The sequence below is a fragment of the Macaca nemestrina genome, chromosome 9 (genome assembly GCF_043159975.1).
Source record: "Macaca nemestrina isolate mMacNem1 chromosome 9, mMacNem.hap1, whole genome shotgun sequence".
In the NCBI taxonomy this organism is placed as follows: domain Eukaryota; kingdom Metazoa; phylum Chordata; class Mammalia; order Primates; family Cercopithecidae; genus Macaca; species Macaca nemestrina.
This window is the reverse complement of record NC_092133.1, coordinates 47,466,869-47,491,914: the sequence shown is the minus strand read 5'-3', so window position 1 is coordinate 47,491,914 and position 25,046 is coordinate 47,466,869. Positions and strand designations below refer to the sequence as shown.

Genomic DNA, 25,046 nt, shown 5'->3' with positions numbered 1-25,046 from the left:
AACAATTAGCTGGGCATGGTAGTGCATGCCTCTAGTCTCAGCTATTCGGGAAGCTAAGGCAGGAGAATCGCTTAATCTTGGAAGGTGGAGGTTACTATGAGTCAAGATCATGCCACTGCACTCCAGCCTGGGTGCCAGAGCAAGACTTCATCTTAAAAAAAAAGGTACACATACACATACACACGTGCACACACACATACACACATACAGAAACAATATGAACTCAAAGTAAGCAATTTTTTATCTTCTCTGAACAAAATACAGACTAAAATTTCTTACTCAGGATTTTGGAAAATATAATTTTGGTCTAAGAAAATATCCTATGCTTTTACTATTAGGTTAGAGATGATATAAGGATGGTTCTAAACTCTCACCTTGACAATAGGTCACTGACCATATATTTCACTGCATGTAAGAAACAGAAATCCATAGTCTTCCACACAAAACCACAAATGCACACACTTCCAGCACCAGCAGGAGCCACCAATATTAGCAGGTATGAGATATGCTACGTCAGGCAGCTATTTTACTCCTCTAAGTCTGAGGCTCCTCATCGATGAAGGAGAGGTAATACAGTGCTTACCTTGGCTTTGATGGAAGATAGTGATAACACTTGGGCACGCCAGGTCTGATTTATGGTAAGGGATTAATTAGCATAATCTCACTACGGTCTCAAGTATGAATACCACCAAGTGAGCTGTTTTATATCTTCCTAGCTCTGGATTTCACCTGCTACCAATGAGTAGATTTTTCCCTAGCCCAACATGATATCACATAGGGGAAAAAAAAAATGAAAAAGAGCTCAGAAACCCCTACACAAATTAGGGAAACTCAAATGTTGTGACACACCAGTCACACTGAAGAATGGGTGCAGTATACTTCACTCAGTTTTTTATATTGATGGGATATGTCAGAATAAGTGGTAATGTTAGAGGTAAGTGCAGTAGATACACGTTAGTGCAAGAAATGAGACCAAGGTTGAGTTCTCACTAGAATTCCTTAAAGTCTCACTACAGGTTGATACCTGAAGCTTAAGAGGAGAGGTATTACCTGCTAAGAGAGACAATCTGGTGTTAAAAATAAAAATAAAAAAATAAAAGTCTTTTTAAAAAAGCTTTATTTCTTCAGTGAATAAACATCATTGTGTGGGATCTCTAATGGGCTTGTTTTATGTTTCTAGGCAGGATCCATTCTTGATGCAGAAGGTCAGAGTACAATTCCAAGGCACTCACCTGGAGGTTGTGGTTACTAGCAGGTTGCCTTAAGGTGTAAGAAAAATTACTGAACCTCTTTGAAAAGTTAATTTTAGTTTGAAAGATTATACATTTAATTTGTTGTTCATCTCAAGATTCCACTGGTGGGCTAACAGAGATCAAATGTATAATCTTTCTCTGACTAACAGAGAAAAGGATGATTGCACATATTGTAGATATCTGTTCCTTCTTTGGGCTTAAGGGCTGGAGAGTGTGTTTGGGAGGTAAGGTACAGAGTAAACTTGATATGTGGTCTTAAGTGGTCTTTGGTGCAAATTTTTCATTCCAGTGTGGTAGGTTTATTATATTTTAAATTAAGATTTGCATTACTTTCTCTTAAGTTACGTGTTTTCTCCCCAAACTCTGTTGACTTTTATGTTCTGATAACCTGTGCTAAATCTGGCCTGTTACACCACTGAGAATCCCAGAAGAGAATGTGTACTGATCACAAGAAGAACAATGATTGTAAAGCCTTCTGTTAATCTTATTTTCATTTTAGACCCAGAGACATAGGTAAACAAGTTCATCTGGATGTCCATAAAAGGACCAAAAAAGTTTATTTGAAAACCAATGAGAAACTATCACATTTTCACTAAAAATGGCATTACCAGTTTTTAGGGGGCTACTGTCTGGTTGGTATTCCAGCAACCATCTTCCTACCAAGCAATTCATTCATAAGATCAAGTTTTATAAAAGTATCAAGAGTTCCAGGAAGTGAGGAACTGAAGTATCCATTCTTCATTAGGAAGAATATTGTACGTAGTCTATTGATCCCTAATGCCTTCCATCTTCCAAGTTTTTCTGTCGTTAAAAAACCCTAATTGTATTCAAATATTCACTCTTCTTCACTATTCACTCTTCTTCAACATGAGCTAGGGTGAGGTGCTTTACCCTAACTCCAAGGGTATATACTCATTAGTCTTAGGTAATCAGTATGTTGGCATTCTTCTAGTGACTCTTAACTCTTATTGATCCAGGGATGTGCAAGTATTCTAAATTGTCTCAGTAGTAGAAAGAAACCTTTTTTTTCTATCTTTTTTTCATGAACAGAGAAGCACGTGGCCTCAGTGGCTATTGGCATTCATCTATGGTCATGAAAATAACCAGACTCAGGAATGCTGAGGCCATGAGTTGAGAGGGAAGCAACCCAGGTCCTTGGCAACATCATCAAGCTACTGATTGTACTGAGCTTTGAAGCCCATTCTATGTCTGTAAAATAAATTTGTTACTGAGTAAGGTTTGAGTGAAGTGATTTACAGAAGAGAGCTACAAAGTCTTTATTCAATTTAAGGGAGCCCCACAAATAAAACAGAGGAAGGTTAGGTATTATGAGGTAGTATTCTATAATACTGCCAATGCTAGCAAATTACCATGTCATTATAATTGTAAAGTATTATCTAAAATCAAATATGCTTTACAGATGTCAAATTCAGTGAAGTCATACTCACACAGGAAATATCAGTTGGATAACAAGAAAAGTGATTGCTTTTATTGAACTATTCATAATAGGCAATGGCATTAAGCTTAACAGCTCAAGTAACTCTGCCTTTAATTCTGAGTACCCCAAAACATGTGTATATGGCCCTCAAATCAGTAATTTCAGTATAAAAAGTAACATAAAACAGTTGCTTGATTCTACTTATATTGCTGCATTTCCTCAAATTTTCACTTAAGAAATATTTATTAGCATTCTAGATAAAAACCTTAATTTCCTTATGCAGAAGTGGCAGTATTTTATAACTCTCACTAGAATGTTGAAAGCATTAAAAATAATTAAGTGTATAATACACATTTTGGTCCTAAAAGGCATGCTTACGTTTATCTTCAAATAAAACACAGCCACAAATCCATTTTTAAAATAAACAACATAGATATCTGTTGTTACTTTACAGACTATATCCTGCACTTCTTTTCTGAATCCAGTTGTATGCTAATCTAAAATTTGAAATAAATTGTCAGAGAACAGTATTCCACAATGATCATCAACAATTTTTGTGGAATTCAGTATCCCTTTGTTGGGTTTAATATAGACTGAACAAAAAGCATGTCTTAAAGTGACAGTTATTGGAAACATCACACAGAGCAGGCTATCAGTGATAAAATGATCAAGTAATCATTTATAATACCAGCTAGACTGCCATAGAACCAGGTATGTTAAAAAAGACGAGAATCAAAAGCCTTCAAATTATACAAATAATGCTATCTGTACTGACAATAATATCCATAAGAAACATCAATAACTTTCCTGCTGAAATCAAGAGCAAGATCCAGAACTCATCGTTGCCAGTCCACCAGACTTGAATCATCCCGTAGCATGGCCTTTGCACACTGTACCATAATTGCTTACTTTCCTGTTCCTCTCATTGGCTTTGTAAAATCTTAAGGGTGTCTTGCACAAAGCACATGCTCAATAAATAAGTGAAAAATGATTAAATAAAAATCCAGGACTCGATAGAGTCCCCAAAGCTCTTATCAAGGATAAGGCTATTTCCGTTCTTTGCCTGTTTTATATTGTTTGCTTGTTCCAAATGAGATTAAGCCTGGGATTTTAAATTTGGCATTTTAGAGCAAATGAGTAGCTTCAAAAGTGATTACTGTCTGCCCAACATTTTCAAGCAGCCTAGTAGAGGTTACATATTTACTCTCAGTGAAATATCCCATAACTAACTATACATCCCGTGGTTTTGCTTTAGTCTGGGATTATGTCAATCAAGCATAGTAACACTCAAACTATAACTCAGAAGCCCTGATTAACAGTTACCTATTACAGTTAATAAAAAAGACAACAAATTATTGTTATTATTTAGAAAATATAGTTTTAAAGGCATTACTATTTCTAAAAATGGGCCTATGAAGTAGAGGAAGATTAAAAGAGTTTGCAGTAATAAAGAGACTAGAAAGCACTTGATTAATTATTCTCATCAGCAAAGAATTTGCAACAATGTTAGAAACAACGTATAAAATAGGGTAATTTAATATCCCTTTTATTTGAAAACTTTATATTCTAAGATTTCACATATTTTAAAGTTTTCGGACTTAAATGCAGCACCCATTTTTTTTTGTTGTTGTTCTCTGGTTATATTTCACCAAGAATTACTAATTATTATTGTTTTCAAAATCATCTTGGAGAGGTAGACTAATTAGTGCACCTATTAGTCTGTAACAAACTGTTAAAATAAAGAAATAGTCTTGTTATTTGTATGTATATATACATTTACAAGCAAAACTGAAGAAATCCCAGTGTTCCTATTGTGCATGAATTTTGTGGACCAATTAGTGTGAAATGCAATTTGCACTAATTCATCGGGGACAAAAGGAGCATGCAATTACCTTGACTTGTTAATTTAGCATTTTATCGTAAATTGTTCATATCGAGAATTTTTCCCAATGGTAATAATAGTCCCTTGTTATAGAAAGACAATCTGGGCAGTAACATCATGAACCTTCTCTTCAAATTCCCATTTTATATTACATTTATAAGATGGTGAAAAAAAAACAGGACAGCTTGTACCCACATCTCTCACTAGATCTCTCTCTTCTGAGTAAGACATCATCTCTAGAGTCATCTTGTAAAATACCATTCACATGCTTTTGACCCCACTTGATTATGCTAGAATGATTACTTAAGCAGAGCAATTGAGAGTTGAGGAGGTTTACCTTGTATATGAGCACAATCCTAACGTTTAAACCCTGAGTGTGTCTCATATAGTTTCACTATTTGCTCTACTCAAATCTCATGTTGAAATGTAATCCTCAGTGTTGGAGGTGGGGCTTAGCGGGAAACGTTTGCATCGTTGAAGCGGAATTCTCATGGATGGTTTAGCACCGTCCTCTTGATGTGATAGTGGTAGTTGTGATAGTGAGTGAGTTCTCACAAGATCTGGTTGTATAAAGGCATTTGGCACCCCCCTGCTCTCTCTCCTGCTCCTATTTCTCTGGCCATGTGACGCACCTGTTCCCCCTTTGCCTTCTGTCATGATTGTAAGTTTCCTGAGGCCTCCCCAGAAGCCAAGAGGATGTCAGCCTCATGCTTCCTGTACAGCCTGCAGAACCATGAGTCAGTTAAATCTCTTTTCTTTATAAATTACCCAGTCTCAGGTATTTCTTTGTAGCAATGCAAGAATGACCTAATACAGAGTTCACAACATAGAAATGTTCAGAAGTAAAAGCAGTTTATCTTCCAAACATAATAATGTATTGCTAGCATACATTATCTAGGTTTTTCCTTTAGTATTTAAAAAACAAATCTCTCTACCGGTTGATTCCCATTGAGCTGCTAGGTATTGTAGAAGGAGATTTTAGCTACATATGAGGGGCACATTATTGGTGATACAAAGATCTGAGCTTCAATTTGGCTGTATGTTCCCTGGCTGAGTGATCTGGGGAAAGGCATAATCCTGCTTTACAATTTATTTATTGAGGGCCAACCTTAAACTAATGTGCTAAGTGAGAGAAACATATATTGCCTGCACGCTTCATGACTTTTTGTTAAGTAATTATATGTGAAAATTAAGTGAAAAATAATTTATAAAACTATTCATTTTATTAAAACATATTATTGTCAATATTTAAATAAATATACCAGTAAGATATCTACCAAATTATGTATGCTTTTTATACCAAATAATTATTTAAAATAAAAATGGTAGAAAATCCTATCACTGTGTTTTTAAAAGATATTTTGCTTTGGTTACTGATATCAAATACACATTGGGCAGTCATAACTGCAGAATGCCAACTGTGTCCAGAGCCCCATTCTAACAGAAATAACCACATTCAGTTAACATCCCAGATGGGAGGGCAGTGAAAGATAATCTGTTCCAACCATAGCCAATCTGTAAGCTAACTAGTAGACAATAGGGTAACTATCTCTTCCCAGAGTTTGAACTGGAGATACAGAGAATCAAGTCAGGTAATAGTGGGGAGGGAAGGTAAAAAAAAAAAAAAAAAAAAAAAGATATGCAAGAAAAAGTATAGACAACATGAGTTGAGTTACTGATTCATGTTGTTGAAAGAGATTCTGAAGTTCAAGAAGTAAAGTGGTAGCATGGAAGCTCATGTTGCAGTGAATTTTGGGCAAACATCCAACTAGCAAAATAATTTAGTCTACTTGAGGTCCAACTGTATAGCCGTTTCTCCTTTTCCTATGAAGTCTACCTTACCCCTACCCCTGAATTCCTGTCTAATGTGGTAATACATAGGGTAAAGTGTGTTTTCTTTTTGACTTTCACATTTCTCATGGATGAGCCCCTCCTAACTTTTAATCCAAGGACTGAACGTTATTGCAACTGAAAATAATCTAACACAGATGAATATTCATAGAATGAACCCCTGAACGTTTGTTATTCTTCATATTGCGGTCTTACTTTAGGACAAGAAACAGTAAGTATAACCACTAATGTTTTCGGATATATGAGGCTATTATAATTCTCTGATTGTATTACCTATAATAGTATCTGAAATATTTATAAGTCTATTGTATAATATAAACTATATTTTTGGTGATAGGAGAGTATAGAAGTGACTCAGATGAAAATTAGGTCTGCATATGATATAGTAGAAGTTAAACAGAGCTAAAAATTAAATCAAATGTGATGACTCAGGACTTTGATACAGATTTAGGAAGTTGTCCAGGAAATTCTGAATTGGCAAACAAACAAGTTACTGATCTTGACTCTGATGTTTTATTTCACTTAAAAATAGTTCTTGTTTCTCTATGTTTTAATTCTGTGTCTCTCAGAAAGTTTGATCACATCTTGTCCTTTCTGTGGTATTTCTCTGTATAAAGAGGTGAAAAAAAAATTGAGCTATTTCTCTTAATTCTTTAATACTTTTCTCTGCATAACTTTTTTTCTAATCTTAAAATGAGAATCCCCTTGTAAGGAAGGTTGGACCCAACTGCCCGCTGTTGTACACATCCACAAAAACTCCTTCCCCCTTCTCCTATTACTTATCCTACAAATAACCATTAGGAGTCCTCACCTTACTCCAGAATATTTAATAAAATGAGGTGTTACCATTATGCCTGGATTTAAGATTCGACTGCAAGGGCGTCTTGGCTAAAATATGTGTCATCTTCAGCTCTGCTTTCTCTGGTACCTAATATCGGATACTGATATGGTTTGCCTGTGTCCCAACCCAAATCTCACCTTGATTTGTAATAATCCCTATGTGTAAAGGGCAGGGCCAGGAAACCTCATGGGGAGCGGGTTTCCCCATACTGTTCTCAAGGTAGTGAATAAGTCTCATAAGATCTAATGGTTTTACAAGTGGGAGTTCCCCTGCACAAGCTCTCTTGCCTGCTGCCATGTAAGACGTGACCTTGCTCCTCCTTTGCCTTCGCCATGATTGGGAGGCCTCCCCAGCCATGTGGAACTGTGAGTCCATTAAACCTCTTTCCTTTTTAAATTACCCAGTCTCAATTATGTCTTTATTAGCAGCATGAGAGCAGACTAATACAGATACTTTACCCTTGGAACTCTATTGTTCCTTTAAGTCACTATACACCACTTTCTATCAAATATCAAGTGCCAGGAGAAGAAATGTACCACATCAAATCACAAGTGGCTCTAAAACAATATGGAACAAGTTGGAGACACACTTTACACCGTGAGGTTTAAGAATAGGCATTTAGGTTTCCAGCCATAACACCTGCCTTAGGGAAGACAAGACAAGTTAGGGATCCTTCAAGTATCAAATGTAAGCAGAGCACTGTGTAGGGGTCAGAAGAAAATGATATTTAAACAACAGTCCCAGCAATAGGTTTTACTTCTGTTTGTTCTGCCTCTATCATGCTCAGCCTCTGCTCAACCACAGGGTGTGAATCATGATAAATATAACTTCATGTTGACTTTTACAATATAAAACCTCAAAATAATAACCTGGCTTCCTTTTTCTAATACAATTCTATGTAGATAGATATTTAAGAAAATTATTCATACAAATTGCCTTTAAAAAAGTAATAGTTTACAAAATCTTTTGAAATACATCTTTCTCAGGCACCTCTTGTTAAATCCCTTTACTCCCTTAGTTGACTTCAAGGTCATTTAAACACTAGAATATGTATTTGATGCTATGAGCTGTGATGATAAAATATGGATATTTTATGGAAATCAGTCTGGTTTCCCACCAAGTGCATGGAGTAGAGACTCTTTGGATGAATGGATATTTTGAATTAGCTAATGGGGAAAGGTTCTGAGGAGGATTTTTTTCTATCAACAAGCTGCATGTAGGTCTATGTGAGACATAGAGTCAAGTAGTGAGAACTTTGGTTTTTAACCTTTTTAATATGGATAAAATGACCCTCTTACCCCATCTGCCCCATTAGATTGTCTTATTCACCACATTCCAGACATATGTTTTTAATGAGACATCGGATATTCTCTATGGTTTTCTTTTGTTTTGTTTCATTTTTTGAGACAGAGTCTCGCTCTGTTGCCCAGGCTGGAGTGCAGTGGTGCAGTCTCGGCTCACAGCAACCTCTGTCTCCTGGGTTCACGCCATTCCTCTGCCTCAGCCTCCGGAGTAGCTGGGACTATAGGCGCTCGCCACTATACCGGGCTAATTTTTTGTATTCTTTAGTAGAGACGAGGTTTCACTGTGTTAGCCAGGATGGTCTCGATCTCCTGACCTCGTAATCCGCCCGCCTCGGCCTCCTAAAGTGCTGGGATTACAGATGTGAGCCACCGCGCCCGGCCCAGATATTCGCTATAGTTTTCTATTGACTATCAGGCACTGAAATTTTCTCAAAGAAAACTCCTCAGCTGTTTTTCCAGACAACTGAATGCATTAAGTTAGGTGTTCTCTGAAGCTAGATAGCTTTAATGAAATGATAAGATATGTATTGGTTTGGCTCAGGAGTTATTTGATGTAGTAATTTCTTCTCTTAGTAGGGCATTATGCCCGGCTCATGACCTAAAAGAGACTTTGCAATTCTAAATCCAAATGGCTTTAAGTCTTTGCATATTCATGTATGTTTAACATGCATTATTATAGTAGCAAGTACTTTGAAATGAAATAAACATTTGGAAACTTGTAGACATGCACACTGTGAATAAAAATACAATCTTAACATAGATTAAACTGAGAAGAGGAAGATGATTTAAAAGGATTAAATGACTAGAAATGAGTTTGCCAAAGTCAAAACCTTGTCCATCGGTTAAGTACAATACAATCTTAGAAACAACCTCTTAAAAAACAAATGGCTTAGAGTTATAAGCATGCTAGAATATCAGTTCAAGCTATCAATGGAAAATATCAGAGCAATAGGTTTCTTTTCTTTAGAATTTCTTAATATATAAAAATGTCTTTTACCTGACATAATGAAATGAAGGCTAATGCTACAAAAGTAGACAGAACAAAGTGGCAACTATTTCAAAAAGTCAATGGATAATCATCCTAAGACTGATTCTCCTATAAAATTGTTATAAAGCTGAGATCCACTAGCAGAGGCTTTTATTCCGTCTGAAAGTAAATAAAGCAGTTCATCATACTACTGATGGAAGTATAAGTTGGTGCAATCTTTTTGAAAGATAAAAGCCTTAAAAATGTGATAATATCTTGTCTCAGCAAGACTTCTAGGAATTTGTCCATAGGAAATAATCACAGATGACCAGAGATTAAGTAGCAAAAATATTATTTACAGAGTTTTTTCAAAAAGTAAAAAACTGTAATAAAGCCAAATGTTCAACAGTAAAATAATACTTAAATCATAGTGCTTTCATCATACGGAGTTCTTCTATATGGCTTTTGGAATGATATTGTAGAATAATGTTTAATTACATGGAAAGATGTTAATTACATACTTTGCATGAGAAAATAGTTAAAAACAGCATATACTACCTGAACTTATATGCAAAGTAATATGTACACAAAAATATATAAATATAGAACAAAGATTGAAATAATGTATACAAAATGTTATGGTATCTTATGAAATTTTTGTTTAATTTCTCTTTTGTTTTCTAAATTGTCTACAGTGAATGTATATATATATGTCTTTCTAATAAAATTAAAATTATTAAAAATATTTAAAGTCAGGAAAAAAGCTGGAAACTTGGAAGATATCTTGAAAACTGCATGCTTTCTGAAATAAATATTTCAGGAAGATTATGCTTTATATCTCCTTCCTTTCTCTAAAATGTAAACATTTTTATACTTTCTGATGGACCTTTCTAGAAGATAATTTGAAGACACAGCTCTCCTCTGGTATGGATTATGTGATTTTCCAAAACCATGAGTCAACCATACTTGGTCATTCATAGCAAGTACTTCATAAACTCAAACAACTTGAGCCTTTACGTAAAGTAAGTAGGGTAAGTGAAGGAGAAGGTCAAAGAAATTATATTTATTATATGTTTCAAGTATTAAGGCTTTTGAAGATTTTGCATAGAAAATAGAGCTGAAAATTAAGCTTTGGCAAAATTTAAGACTACTTATGGGAATTCCCTTCTCCCAATTTAGTCCCCCGATTTGATGAATACTTACATGTGACAGTGAAATGGATATATGCTACCTAGGGTTTTCAAAACATGGCCTGTTATTAAGTTGGTCATTTCTTAAGGCAATCATATTTCATTTTGATGTTTTTCCAATTATTCTCCAGGACAAACTTAGCATTGCCCTAGATATCTTCTGTGGGCTATTCTGTGAAAATTGTTTTACAAAAAAAGGAGTAGGAACAAAATGCTGTATCCTATTAAATATTTCAACCTCAGGTAATATTTCTGACTGTACAATCTAATTGAATCATAGTATCACTCATCAGGCATCCCAAAGATCCCCCAGATTTATCTGAAATGATGAAGTTCAATGAAGACTAATGATAACTTCCTTAGAATAAAAGAACCAATATCCTTGACTACCCAATTAATGGCAGTGCTACATGTAAGTATCTCATTATACACAATCCAGGGAGATGCTTCCCATTGAGAATTCTGACACAAGTTCCATGGCCCCTGGTCCATGTATTTACAGGAAAGCTATCTCATAGCTAGCTACGTGGCTATGTTTCCACGTCCTCCCTCCTACAAGACTGTTTCAGTGTGGCTAACCCCTAGCCTAGAAACCCTTTTTTTTCTTTAATTTTAATTTTTTATTTTAAGTTCCAGGGTACATGTGCAGGATGTGCAGGTTTGTTACATTGTTAAATGTGTGCCATGGTAGTTTGCTGCACATATCAACCCATCACCTAGGTATTAAGGCAATCATATTTCATTTTCATCAACCCATCACCTAAGTATTAAGCCCAGCATGCATTAGTTATTTTTCCTAATGCTCTCCCTCCCACTACCCCACTCACTAACAGGCCCCAGTGTGTGTTGTTCCCCTCCCTGTGTCCATGTGTTTTTATTGTTCAACTCCCACTTATAAGCAAGAACATGCAGTGTGTGGGTTTCTGTTTCTGCATCAGTTGGCTGAGGATAATGGCTTCTAGCTCCACATGGCTGCGTAGTATTCCCTGGTGTATATGTACCCCATGTTCTTTATCCAGGCTATCATTGTTGGGCATTTGAGTTGATTCTATGTCTTGCTATTGTGAATAGTGCTGCAATGAACACGTGCATGCATGTATCTTTGTAATAGAATGATTTATATTCCTTTGGGCATATACCCAGCAATGGGATTGCCGGGTCAAGCGGTTATTTCTGGCTCTAGATCTTTGAGGAATCCCTACACCCTCTTCCAAATGGTTGAACTAATACATTCCCACCAACAGTGTAAAAGCATTCCTATTTCTCCACAACCTCACCAGCATCTGTTGTTTCTTGACTTTCTAATCATTGTTCTGACTGGCATGAGATGGTATCTCATTGTGATTTTGATTTACATTTCTCTAATGATCAGTAATGTTGAGCTTCTTTTCATGTTTGCTGGCCACATGAATGTCTTCTTTTGAGAAGTGTCCCTTCGTGTCCTTTTTAATGGGGTTGATTTTTTTTTCTTGTAAATTTGTTTAAGTTCCTTGTAGATTCTGGATATTAGATCTTTGTCAACTTGATGAATTGCAAAAATTTTCTCCCACTCTGTAGGTTGCCTGTTCATAATGATGATAGTTTCTTTTGCTGTGCAGAAGCTTTTTGTTTAATTAGATCCCATTTGTCAATTTTTGGGTTTTTTTGCAATTGCTTTTGGCAATTTCATCATGAAGTTTTTGTCTTTGCCTATGTCCTGAATGGTATTGCCTAGATTTTCTTCTGGGGTTTTTATAGTTTTTGGTTTTACATTTAAGTATTTAATTCATGTTGAGCTAATTTTTGTATAAGGTGTAAGGAAAGGATCCAGTTTCAATTTTCTGCATATGACTAGCCAGTTCTCCAAGCACCATCTATTAAATAGGGGATTCTTTCCCCATTGCTTGTGTCAGGTTTGTCAAAGATTGGATGGTTGTAGAGGAGTGGTCTTATTCCTAAGTTCTCTGTTCTGTTCCATTGGTCTATGTGTCTGTTTTTGTACCAGTACCATGCTGTTTTGGTTACTGTAGCCTTATAATATAGTTTGAGTCCAGTAGTATAATACTTCCAGCTTTGCTCCTTTGGATTGGAATTGTCTTGGCTATATGAGCTCTTTTTTCCGGATCCATATGAATTTTAAAATAGTTTCTTCTAATTCTTTGAAGAATGTCAGTGGTAGTTTAATGGGAATAGCATTGTATCTATAGATTATTTTGGGCATTATGGCCATTAGAAACCATGTTTTTCATCTAAGGTTAATCGTTTGTTTTGGCCAAATCCTGTCAACCAATTCCATGACGTATCCATTTATTACTGGTCTGCCCCCATCTCCACCTTGCTCCTGTCCCCAAGTGACTACTATAAGTTTCTTTGCTTTACAATGTTGGAAGTAATGGCATCTCTATCAATGAAATGCCAAACAATTTCTCTAAACCAGATATAACTGGGATGGTAGCAGTTGCAGAAAACACTGTTTTAAGAAGGATTTTGAGGTTGAGAACTTAACAAAAAAGGAGGCCATGATCAATTAGCAGAGTGTGCCATAAGAGGGGGAGAGGATGTGGCAGCTTATTGTGTTTCCTCTATCTTATTACAAGCTAGTCATTCTCTTCTTCTATACCAGAATTTAATACAATTTTGATGTACTTTTAAATTCAATTATGATATTTTATTTATTTCTTTATTTTTTCAGATGGAGTCTTGCTCTCTTGCTCAGGCTGGAGTGCAGTGGCATGATGTCGACTCACTGCAACCTCTGCCTCCTGGGTTCAAGTGATTCTCCTGCCTCAGCCTCGTGATTAGCTGGGATTACAGGTGCACACCATCATGCCCGGATAGCTTTTCTATTTTTAGTAGAGACGGGGTTTTGCCATGTTGGCTAGACTGGTGTCAAACTCTTGAGCTCAGGTGATTTGCCCACCTCAGCCTCCCAAAGTGTTGGGATTACAGCTATGAGCCACCATGCCCGGCCTGCTAAAATTGCTCTCTAATTGATTTTTGGTATTCTAACATTCTTTCCTACTTTTTATTTCAAATATATCTTGGCTAACTTATGAATTAAATATGGGGAAATAAAATCACCATTTATAACCATTATTTCTGTAGGAAAACGCATCTGAAATTCTACATAATTGACTTTCACAAAGGAATTCTTGAAACTTAATCCATTCATAAACAGAGACCTGCACCCACACCTTTTATAACCAGTCATAGTTCTCTGCATATATTAACTACTCAATTATCTTTGTTGAATGACATTGAATTATATAGAAGTTGGCTGCTCCTTGAAAGTAAGGTGTCATCTCTGTAGTATTTTAGTACAGATATCTAAAAATCACACAAAACTAGCTGGCTGTGGTGGCATGCACCTGTAATCCCAGCTACTCGGGAGGCTGGGCCTGGAGAATTACTTGAACCTGGGAGGCAGATTTTGTAGTGAGCCGACATCATGCCACTGCACTCCAGCCTGGACAATAGAGCAAGATTCCATCTCAAAAAAAAAAAAGCATAATTGAATTTAAAAGTATATCTAAATTATATTAAATTCTGGTATAGAAGAAGAGAATGACTAGCTTGAAATGGGACAGAGGAAAATATTTTGGAAAGTAATATTTTAGAAAAGTCAACAAACTCAGTTTTCTTCTAGGGATTTTATGGTATTAGGTCTAACATTTAAGTCTCTAATCCATCTTGAATTAATTTTGGTATAAGGAGTAAGGAAAGGATCCAGTTTCAGCTTTCTACTTATGGCTAGCCAATTTTCCCAGCACCATTTATTAAATAGGGAATCCTTTCCCCATTTCTTGTTTTTCTGAGGTTTGTCAAAGATCAGATGGCTGTAGATGTATGGTATTATTTCTGAGGACTCTGTTCTGTTCCATTGATCTATATCTCTGTTTTGGTACCAGTACCATGCTGCTTTGGTTACTGTAGCCTTGTAGTATAGAAGAAAACCTAGGTAATACCATTCAGGACATAGGCATAGGCAAGGACTTCATGTCTAAAACACCAAAAGCAATGGCAACAAAAGCCAAAATTGACAAATGGGATCTAATTAAACTAAAGAGCTCCTGCACAGCAAAAGAAACTACCATCAGAGTGAACAGGCAACCTACAGAATGGGAGAAAATTTTTGCAATCTACTCATCTGACAAAGGGCTAATATCCAGAACCTACAAAGAACTCAAACAAATTTACAAGAAAAAAACAAACAACCCCATCGAAAAGTGGGCAAAGGATATGAACAGACAGTTCTCAAAAGAAGACATTCATACAGCCAACAGACACATGAAAAAATGCTCATCATCACTGGCCATCAGAGAAATGCAAATCAAAACCACAATGAGATACCATCTCACACCAGTTAGAATAGCAACCATTAAAAAGTCAGGAAACAACAGGTGCTGGAGAGGATGTGGAGAAATAGGAACACTTTTACACTGTTGGTGGGATTGTAAACTAGTTCAACCATTATGGAAAACAGTATGGCGATTCCTCAAGGATCTAGAACTAGAAGTACCATATGACCCAGCCATCCCATTACTGGGTATATACCCAAAGGATTATAAATCATGCTGCTATAAAGACACATGTACACGTATGTTTATTGCAGCACTATTCACAATAGCAAAGACTTGGAATCAACCCAAATGTCCATCAGTGACAGACTGGATTAAGAAAATGTGGCACATATACACCATGGAATACTATGCAGCCATAAAAAAGGATGAGTTTGTGTCCTTTGTAGGGACATGGATGAAGCTGGAAACCATCATTCTCCGCAAACTATCGCAAGAACAGAAAACCAAACACCGCATGTTCTCACTCATAGGTGGGAACTGAACAATGAGATCACTTGGACTTGGAAAGGGGAACATCACACACCGGGGCCTATCACGAGGAGGGGGGAGGTGGGAGGGGGGAGGGATTGCATTGGGAGTTATACCTGATGTAAATGACGAGTTGATGGGTGCTGACGAGTTAATGGGTGCAGCACGCCAACATGGCACAGGTATACATATGTAACAAACCTGCATGTTATGCACATGTACCCTAGAACTTAAAGTATAATTTAAAAAAAAAAGAAAGAAAGAAAGAAAAAACTCAGTTTTATTCTCAGATTCCTAGGCCTGGGAAAAACCTCCTTTCATACAATGTGTCAAAAACAACAGTACTAAAATGTGCAAAGATGGTAAATAAAATAAGAAGTTGACCAATCACAGAACATTGATAAACTAAAATATTACAGATCTAGATAGAGGTTTTAAAGTTTTGGGGAATTAAGAAGGCTGCCAGGAAAAACCTTTTTGCTTAATCAAAGCACTCATATTTTGTTTTAAACATATCCTCCTGTTTTTCCCTTAATAGAAAAGGCAAACATCTCGACATCACATCTGTGTGAAAGTCTTCTCCTACATTACCTTTTAGGCACCCTGATTCCCTCTGCCTCTGTTCTTCTCTAATTAGGGCTCCTTTAGTCACCATGCACCTGTTTAAGCTTCTTTTACTCCTCTATTGTTTCTGTGAAAGCAATAACTGCTTCTGGTTCCCTCCTTTACCCTCTCTTTGCCATTACAGAAAATTTTAGAAATGTGCAGGAGTTCATAGTCAATTTAGTCAGATAAAAGTTGATCCTTGGAAATGGATTACTTTTGTTGGAGTTGGGGCAAGTGAAAGTATGGCTTGGCTGAAAAGAGGCCATGGAAGAGAGGAACAAGGGATTAGATTGCTTGAAACACAGTGGTAGTGAAGAGGTTCTGCAAGAAGTCATTACTATGTCAGACCTCATTAATTACTAATCTTTTCATTCATTCATTCATTCATTTATAACAATAAATGTTTATTGAGTGTATATTATATTCCACGCCACAGTTTCTTCCCTCATATAACTTGCATTCTAGAGCAGGCAGAAAATTAATTTCAGATAATATGATAACATACACCTTAGAAAGGTATCTGATTTGTACTTGGAGAAAAGATATACATCCTGGAGAATTTACATTTTAGTTGAGATCTGATCTGAAGAGTAGTAGAAAGGGACACCCAAGCAAAGATGTTCAATGCCTGTGTGTTTGTGTGTGTGTATGGTGGTTGGGGGGAGAGAGGGGGAAAGGGGGAGGGAGAGGGGAGAGAGAGAGAGAGAGAGAGAGAGAGAGAGAGAGAGAGAGAGAGAGATTGAGAGAGAGAGAAAGGAAGGGAAGCAGACTCCTATTACAGGCCAATAAAACCAGCATGGGAAGAAGACCAGAGGCAAGAGATGAGACATTAATGGTCTTATTAAAGAGTTTTGGCATTGTCATAAATGCAGTCTGAATCAATTAAAAGAAGAGAGACACAATTGGTTTGTTTGAAAAATAACTCTGGGTGCAATCTGTTAAAAATGAATTTAAGCAGGGCAAGAATGAAGCTGAGAGACTAGTCACAGAGCCGTTACTATGATGCAGGCACAAAGTGATGAGAACAAGAATAAGGTGATTAAGGTGAAAGCAAAGGATCAATAGAGAAAGGTCTGTTGAAGGACAAACTGATAGAACTAGCTTGGATTTTCTGTCTTCCATCTGTAGCATCTCTAATACCTGTCAGTGAAAGCATGGGAAAGCATGTTCACTGATGTATTTGAGAAACATGGAAGCTGCCTAGCACTTCAGTACTATTACTTTTAGAAACCCAGAAAAAATATTTGAAATAATTTTATACAAACATTTTGGATAAACAGGGAAAATGGATGGGCATTCATGATGGGTGAGCACCTCGCTATGTTCCACACAGTCAACATGTGCTAAGCTTTTTTCTCTTCACAGTCAGAAGACCAGAGCAGTTAGAAATTATGCGGGTTTAAACCTCAGGTTTACCATTTTCCTGCTGGGTGACTTCAGGCAATTCACTTAGCCACTTGTATCTTAGTAAAACTGAGGGTGATAACAGTATGTTCCTCATAGTTATATTGTAGAGACTACTGAGTTAATTCATAAACTGCTTGAAACAGTGCCTGGCACATAGTAAGCACTAACATGAGCTAAGTTTACTATCTTCATAGCAATTAAGAAAACCAATACTGAAGGTTGAATTAGATAGCTAGTGTCACACATTGAGTAAATGACTAGGCTGAGATTTGAGTTTACATTATCTGCAAAACCCAAGCTTTTTCCACTTCAGTCATGGGCATGAACACTGAGTAGACTTATACCAGCTTCTTTAAGAGATGACTTTAAGAAAGTAGTTAAAAATGTCATATCTTCAGTTAAGACCACGCTGTCCACCCACCGTTGTGTGGCTTTTGGCAAATTATGTAAACTGCCTGAACCTCAGTATCCTCATCTTTAAGATGAGATAATAATTGTACCTACTTCATACAGCTGTTAGGAGGTTAAAAGAGATAGAACTCTCTGCTCTAGTTAGCACTGAATAATGTTGACTATCACTGATCCCTGTTCTACTCTACAGTGATGGGGACATCAGAGAGACCAACAGAAGCTTGCCTGGGTCACTCAGAACTTAGGACTGTTTCCACAGGGCACAAGTAGAGTGGTCTTTCATATTTTCCCAAATCGTGGTTCCTTCTAGGCAAAGATGCCAATGATTGAGGCCAGCGAGATGATATGAAAAAGTAACTACTCTGATAGATTCAGTGGATGAACAGTAGGTCAACAGAAGCCAGAAACTCACTCTCCCTCTCCATAAGAGTTTCCCTACAGTCGCTGGGTTAACTTCATCTTCATTTTTTTAATACTACTGAAACTTGTGCTTTTTTTTTTTTAATTTTTGTACTCTTTTTTCCTTTTTAATTATACTTTAAGTTCTAGGGCACATGTTCACAATGTGCAGTTTGATAGACATGCATACATGTGCCATGTTGGTATGCAGCACCCATCAACTCGTCATTTACATTAGGTATATCTCCTAATGCTATCTCTCCCCTCTCCCCCCCACCCAATGACAAGCCCCGGTGTGTGATGTTTCCTTCCTGTGTCCAGGTGTTCTCACTGTCCAATTCCCACCTATGAGTGAGAACATGTGGTGCTTGGTTTTCTGTTCTTGCAATAGTTTGCTGAGAATGATGGTTTACAACTGCATCCATGTCCCTACAAGGGACATGAACTCATCGTTTTTTGTGGCTGCATAGTATTCCATGGTGTATATGTACCACATTTTCTTAATCCAGTCTGTCATTGATGGACATTTGGGTTGGTTCCAAGTCTTTGCTATTGTGACTAGTGCCGCAATAAACATAAGTGTGCATGTGTCTTTATATCAGCATGATTTATAATCATTTGGGTATATACCCAGTAATGGGATAGCTGGGTCAAATGGTATTTCTAGTTCTAGATCCTTGAGGAATCACCACACTGTCTTCCACAATGGTTGAACTGGTTTACAGTCCCACCAATGGTAAAAAAGTGTTACTATTTCTCCCCATCCTCTCCAGCACCTGTTGTTTCCTGACTTTTTAATAATTGCCATTCTAACTGGAGTGAGAAGGTATCTCATTGTGGTTTTGATTTGCATTTCTCTGATGGCTAGTGATGATGAGCATTTTTTCATGTGTCTGCTGGCTGCATAAATGTGTTCTTCTGAGAAGTGTCTGTTCATATCCTTTACCCACTTTTCGATGGGGTTGTTTGTTTTTTTCTTGTAAATTTGTTTGAGTTCTTTGCAGATTCTGGATATTAGCCCTTTGTCAAATGAGTAGACTGCAAAAATTTTCTCCCATTCTGTAGGTTGCCTGTTCACTCTGATGGTAGTTTCTTTTGCTGTGCAGAAGCTCTTTAGTTTAATTAGATCCCATTTGTCAATTTTGGCTTTTGTTGCCGTTGCTTTTGGTGTTTTAGACATGAAGTCCTTGCCCATGACTATGTCCTGAATGGTATTGCCTAGGTTTTCTTCTAGGGTTTTTATGGTTATAGGTCTAACATTTAAGTCTCTAATACATCTTGAATTAATTTTTGTCTAAGGAGTAAGGAAGGGATCCAATTTCAGCTTTCTACTTATGGCTAGCCAGTTTTCCCAGCACCATTTATTAAATAGGGAATCCTTTCCCCATTTCTTGTTTTTGTCAGGTTTGTCAAAGATCAGATGGTTGTAGATGTGTGGTATTACTTCTGAGGGCTCTGTTCTGTTCCATTGGTCTATATCTCTGTTTTGGTACCAGTACCATGCTGTTTTGATTACTGTAGCCTTGTAGTATAGTTTGAAGTCAGGTAGCATGATGCCTCCAGCTTTGTTCTTTTGGCTTAGGATTGTCTTGGCAATGTAGGCTCTTTTTTGGTTCCATATGAACTTTAAAGCAGTTTTTTCCAATTCCATGAAGAAAGTCATTGGTAGCTTAAGGGGGTTGGCATTGAACCTATAAATTACCTTGGGTAGTATGGCCATTTTCAAGATATTGATTCTTCCTATCCATGAACATAGAATGTTCTTCTATTTGTTTGTGTCCTCTTTTATTTCATTGAGCAGTGGTTTGTAGTTCTCCTTGAAGAGTTCCTTCACATCCCTTGTAAGTTGGATTCCTAGGTATTTTATTCTCTTTGAAGCAATTGTGAATTGGAGTTCAGTCATGATTTGGCTCTCTGTTTGTCTGTTATTGGTGTATAAGAACGCTTGCGATTTTTGCACATTGATTTTGTATCCTGAAACTTTGCTGAAGTTGCTTATCAGCTTAAGGAGATTTTGGGCTGAGATGATGGGGTTTTCTAAATATACAATCATGTCATCTGCAAACAGGGACAATTTGACTTCTTCTTTTCCTACTTGAATACCCTTTATTTCTTTCTCATGACTGATTGCCCTGGCCAGAACTTCCAACACTATGTTGAATGGGAGTGGTGAGAGAGGGCATCCCCGTCTTGTGCCAGTTTTGAAGGGGAATGCTTCCAATTTTTGTCCATTCAGTATGATATTGGCTGTGGGTTTGTCATAAACAGCTCTTATTATTTTGAGATATGTTCCATCAATACCGAATTTATTGAGAGTTTTTAGCATGAAGGGCTGTTGAATTTTGTCAAAGGCCTTTTCTGCATCTATCCAGATAATCATGTGATTTTTGTCTTTGGTTCTGTTTATATGCTGGATTACGTTTATTGATTTGCGTATGTTGAACCAGCGTTGCATCCCAGGGATGAAGCCCACTTGATCATGGTGGATAAGCTTTTTGATGTGCTGCTGGATTCGGTTTGCCAGTATTTTATTGAGGATTTTTGCATCGATGTTCATCAGGGATATTGATCTAAAATTATCTTTTTTTGTTGTGTCTCTGCAAGGCTTTGGTATCAGGATGATGTTGGCCTCATGAAATGGGTTAGCGAGGATTTCCTCTTTTTCTATTGATTGGAATAATTTCAGAAGGTATGGTACCAGCTCCTCCTTGTACCTCTGGTTGAATTCGGCTGTGAATCCATCTGGTCCTGGACTTTTTCTGGTTGGTAGGCTATTAATTATTGCATCAACTTCAGAGCCTGCTATTGGTCTATTCAGGGATTCAACTTCTTCCTGTTTTAGTCTTGGGAGAGTGTAAGTGTCCAGGAAGTTATCCATTTCTTCTAGGTTTTCTAGTTTATTTGTGTAGAGGTGTTTATAGTACACTCTGATGGTAGTTTGTATTTCTGTGGGGTCAGTGGTGATATCACCTTTATCATTTTTTATTGTATCTATTTGATTCTTCTGTCTTTTCTTCTTTATTAGTCTTGCTGGCAGTCTATCAATTTCATTAATCTTTTCAGAAAAACAGCTCCTGGATTCATTGATTTTTTTGAAGGTTTTTTTGTGTCTCTATCTCCTTCAGTTCTGCTCTGATCTTAGTTATTTCTTGCCTTCTGCTAGCTTTTCAATGTGTTTGCTCTTGCTTCTCTAGTTCTTTAAATTGTGATGTTAGGGTGTCAATTTTAGATCTTTCCTACTTTCTTTTGTGGGCATTTAGTGCTATAAATTTCCCTCTACACACTGCTTTAAATGTGTCCCAGAGATTCTGGTATGTTGTATCTTTGTTCTCATTGGTTTCAAAGAACACCTTTATTTCTGCCTTGATTTCGTTATGTACCCAGTAGTCATTCAGGAGCAGGTTGTTCAGTTTCCACGTAGTTGAGCGGTTTTGAGTGAGTTTCTTAATCCTGAGTTCTAGTTTGATTGCACTGTGGTCTCAGAGACAGTTTGTTATAATTTCTGTTCTTTTTCATTTGCCGAGGAGTGCTTTACTTACAACTCTGTGGTCAATTTTGGAATAAGTGCAATGTGATGTTGAGAAGAATGTATATTCTGTCGATTTGGGGTGGAGAGTTCTGTAGATGTCTATTAGGTCTGCTTGGTGCAGAGCTGAGTTCAAGTCCTGGATATCCTTGTTAACTTTCTGTCTCGTCGATCTGTCTCATACTGACAGTGGGGTGTTAGTCTCCCATTATTATTGTGTGGTAGTCTAAGTCTCTTTGTAGGTCTCTAAGGACTTGTTTTATGAATCTAGGTGCTCCTGTATTGGGTGCATATATATTTAGGCTAGTTAGTTCTTGTTGAATTGATCCCTTTATCATTATGTAATGGCCTTCTTTGTCTCTTTTGATTTTTGTTGGTTTAAAGTCTGTTTTATCAGAGAGTAGGATTGCAACCCTTGCCTTTTTTTGTTTTCCATTTGCTTGGTAGATCTTCCTTCATCCCTTTATTTTGAGCCTATGTGTGTCTTTGCACATGAGTTGGGTCTCCTGAATAAAGCACACTGATGGGTCTGACTCTTTATCCAGTTTGCCAGTCTGTGTCTTTTAATTGGAGCATTTAGCCCATTTACATTAAAGGTTAATATTGTTGTATGTGAATCTGATCCTGTCATTATGATGTTAGGTGGTTATTTTGCTTGTTAGTTGCAAATTCTTTTCTTTGAGAATGTTGAATATTGGTCCCCACTCTCTTCTAGCTTGTAGAGTTTCTGCCAAGAGATCTGCGTTAGTCTGATGGGCTTCCCTTTTAGTCTGATGGGGCTTCCCTTTGTGGGTAACCCGACCTTTCTCTCTGGCTGCCCTTAACATTTTTGCCTTCATTTCAACTTTGGTGAATCTGACAATTATGTGTCTTGGAGTTGCTCTTCTCTAGGACTATCTTTGTGGAGTTCTCTGCATTTTCTGAATTTGAATGTTTGCCTGCATTGCTAGGTTGGAGAAGTTCTCCTGGATAATATCCTGCAGAGTGTTTTCCAATTTGGTTCCGTTCTCCCTGTCACTTTCAGGTACACCAATCAGACGTAGATTTGGTCTTTTCACATAGTCCCATATTTCTTGGAGGCTTTGTTCATTACTTTTTACTCTTTTTTTCTCTAAACTTTGCTTCTTGCTTCATTTCATTCGTTTGATCTTCAATCACTGATACCCTTTCTTCCAGTTGATCGAGTTGGTTACTGAAGCTTGTGCATTTGTCACGTAGTTCTCATGTCATGGTTTTCATCTCTATCAGTTCATTTATGGACTTCTCTGCATTGGTTATTCTAGTTAGTCATTCATCAAATCTTTTTTCAAGGTTTTTAGTTTCTTTGCTCTGGGTTCATAATTCCTCCTTTAGCTCAGAGAAGTTTGATAGTCTGAAGTGTTCTCCTCTCAACTCGTCAAAGTCATTCTCCATCCAGCTTTGTTCCCTTGCTGGTGAGGAGCTGCGTTCCTTTGGAGGGGGAGAGGTGCTCTGATTTTTAGAATTTCCAGCTTTTCTGTACTGCTTTTTCCCCATATTTGTGGTTTTATCTACCTTTGGTCTTTGATGATGGTGACATACAGATGCAGTTTTGGTGTGGATGTCCTTTCTGTTTGTTATTTTTCCTTCTAACAGTCAAGACCCTCAGCTGCAGGTCTGTTGGAGTTTGCTCAAGGTCCACTCCAGATCCTGTTTGTCTGGGTATCAGCAGCAGAGGCTGCAGAATAGTGAACATTGCTGAACAGCAAGTGTTGCTGTCTGATCGTTCCTCTGGAAGCTTCCTCTTAGAGGTGTTCCCAGCCAGGTGAGGTGTGAGGTGTCAGTCTCCACCTAGTGGGGGATGTCTCCCAGTTAGGCTACTCAGGGGTCAGGGACCCAGTTGAGCAGACAATCTGTCCGTTCTCAGATCGCAAACTCCATGCTGGGAAAACCGCTACTCTCTTCAAAGCTGTCAGACAGGGACATTTAAATCTGCAGAGGTTTTTGCTGCCTTTTTTTATGGCTATGCCTTGTCCCCAGAAGTGGAGGCTACAGAGGCAGGCAAGCCTCCTTGAGCCGTGGTGGGCTCTACCCAGTTCGAGCTTCCTGGCAGCTTTGTTTACCTACTTAAGCCTCAGCAATGGCGGGCACCCCTCCCCGAGCCTTGCTGCTGCCTTGCAGTTAGATCTCAGACTGCTGTACTAGCAATGAGGGAGGCTCCATGGGAGTGGGACCCTCCGAGCCAGGCATGAGATATAATCTCCTGGTGTGCCATTTGCTAAGACCCTTGGTAAAGTGCAGTATTAGGGTGCGAGTGACCCAATTTTCCAGGTGTTGTATGTCATGGTTTCCCTTGGCTAGGAAAGGGAATTCCCTTCCCCCTTGAGCTTCCTGGATGAGGGGATGCCTCGCCCTGCTGCGGCTCTCACTCATTGGACTGCACCCACTATCCTGCCCTCACTGTCCTACATGCTCCAGTGAGATGAACCTTGTACCTCAGCTGGAAATGCAGAAATCACCTGTCTTCTGTGTTGCTCATGCTGGGAGCTGGAGGTTGGAGCTGTTCCTATTTGGCCATCTTGGTGCAGCTCATTTAGTTTTTCAACTTGTGACTTTTTATCTTTACATACATAGATTTTCCCTCTATCCAAACTGCCCATTCAACAGCTCGTAGTTTTACCTAAATTTTGGCCCTTGAAATATATTCAACACAGCTAAACTAAATTTTACTAAAAAGTTCTAAAAAGCTGATCTTTTTCACCTTCTTCAGTGTGATTTTTTTTTTTTCGTTGGCAGGGTAGAAAATTTGAATTGGTCACAATTGAGGTCCGGTACCAAGTTCTATAAGGAATAGCATGGCCCATTTTCCTCCCTGAAATTACGAACACCACTGCATGAACTTTCTGACATGGAACTGCTGTGAATTTCGTTAGGACCTCATTCTACCTACAAATAATGTTTTCAGTGTTGTGCCTTCCCTATAAAAATAAACATTTTCAAAGCACTTCAAAACTGGTCTAAGGAAAAGAAAAATCATTTCAAAAATCTTCGAAAACATACCAGGCATTTCTCCATATTTTTTAAGGGATTTGATTGATATCTATCCATTTTGATGAGGTAAGTCTTTCCCTTCATTAAGACTTCATGTCAAAAAATGTTTACCAAAGGAATATTTAGTTGAGGGCATGATAGTGTTTATGAGAGT

At 37.6% G+C, this 25,046-nt stretch overlaps 1 protein-coding gene and 1 long non-coding RNA gene across 3 annotated transcripts in view; one reads left to right on the top strand and one right to left on the bottom strand.

Moving 5' to 3' along the window:
* LOC105481070 (protein kinase cGMP-dependent 1) overlaps positions 1 to 25,046 on the bottom strand; it is a 1,243,906-nt gene that overhangs the window by 922,417 nt on the left and 296,443 nt on the right. The gene's annotated exons all lie outside the window — the stretch shown is intronic.
* LOC112426588 (uncharacterized) lies at positions 6,048 to 24,755 on the top strand. Its single transcript, XR_003017971.2, has 4 exons — positions 6,048 to 6,165; positions 6,524 to 6,635; positions 10,431 to 10,567; positions 24,638 to 24,755. It is a non-coding gene; the product is annotated as an uncharacterized lncRNA (long non-coding RNA).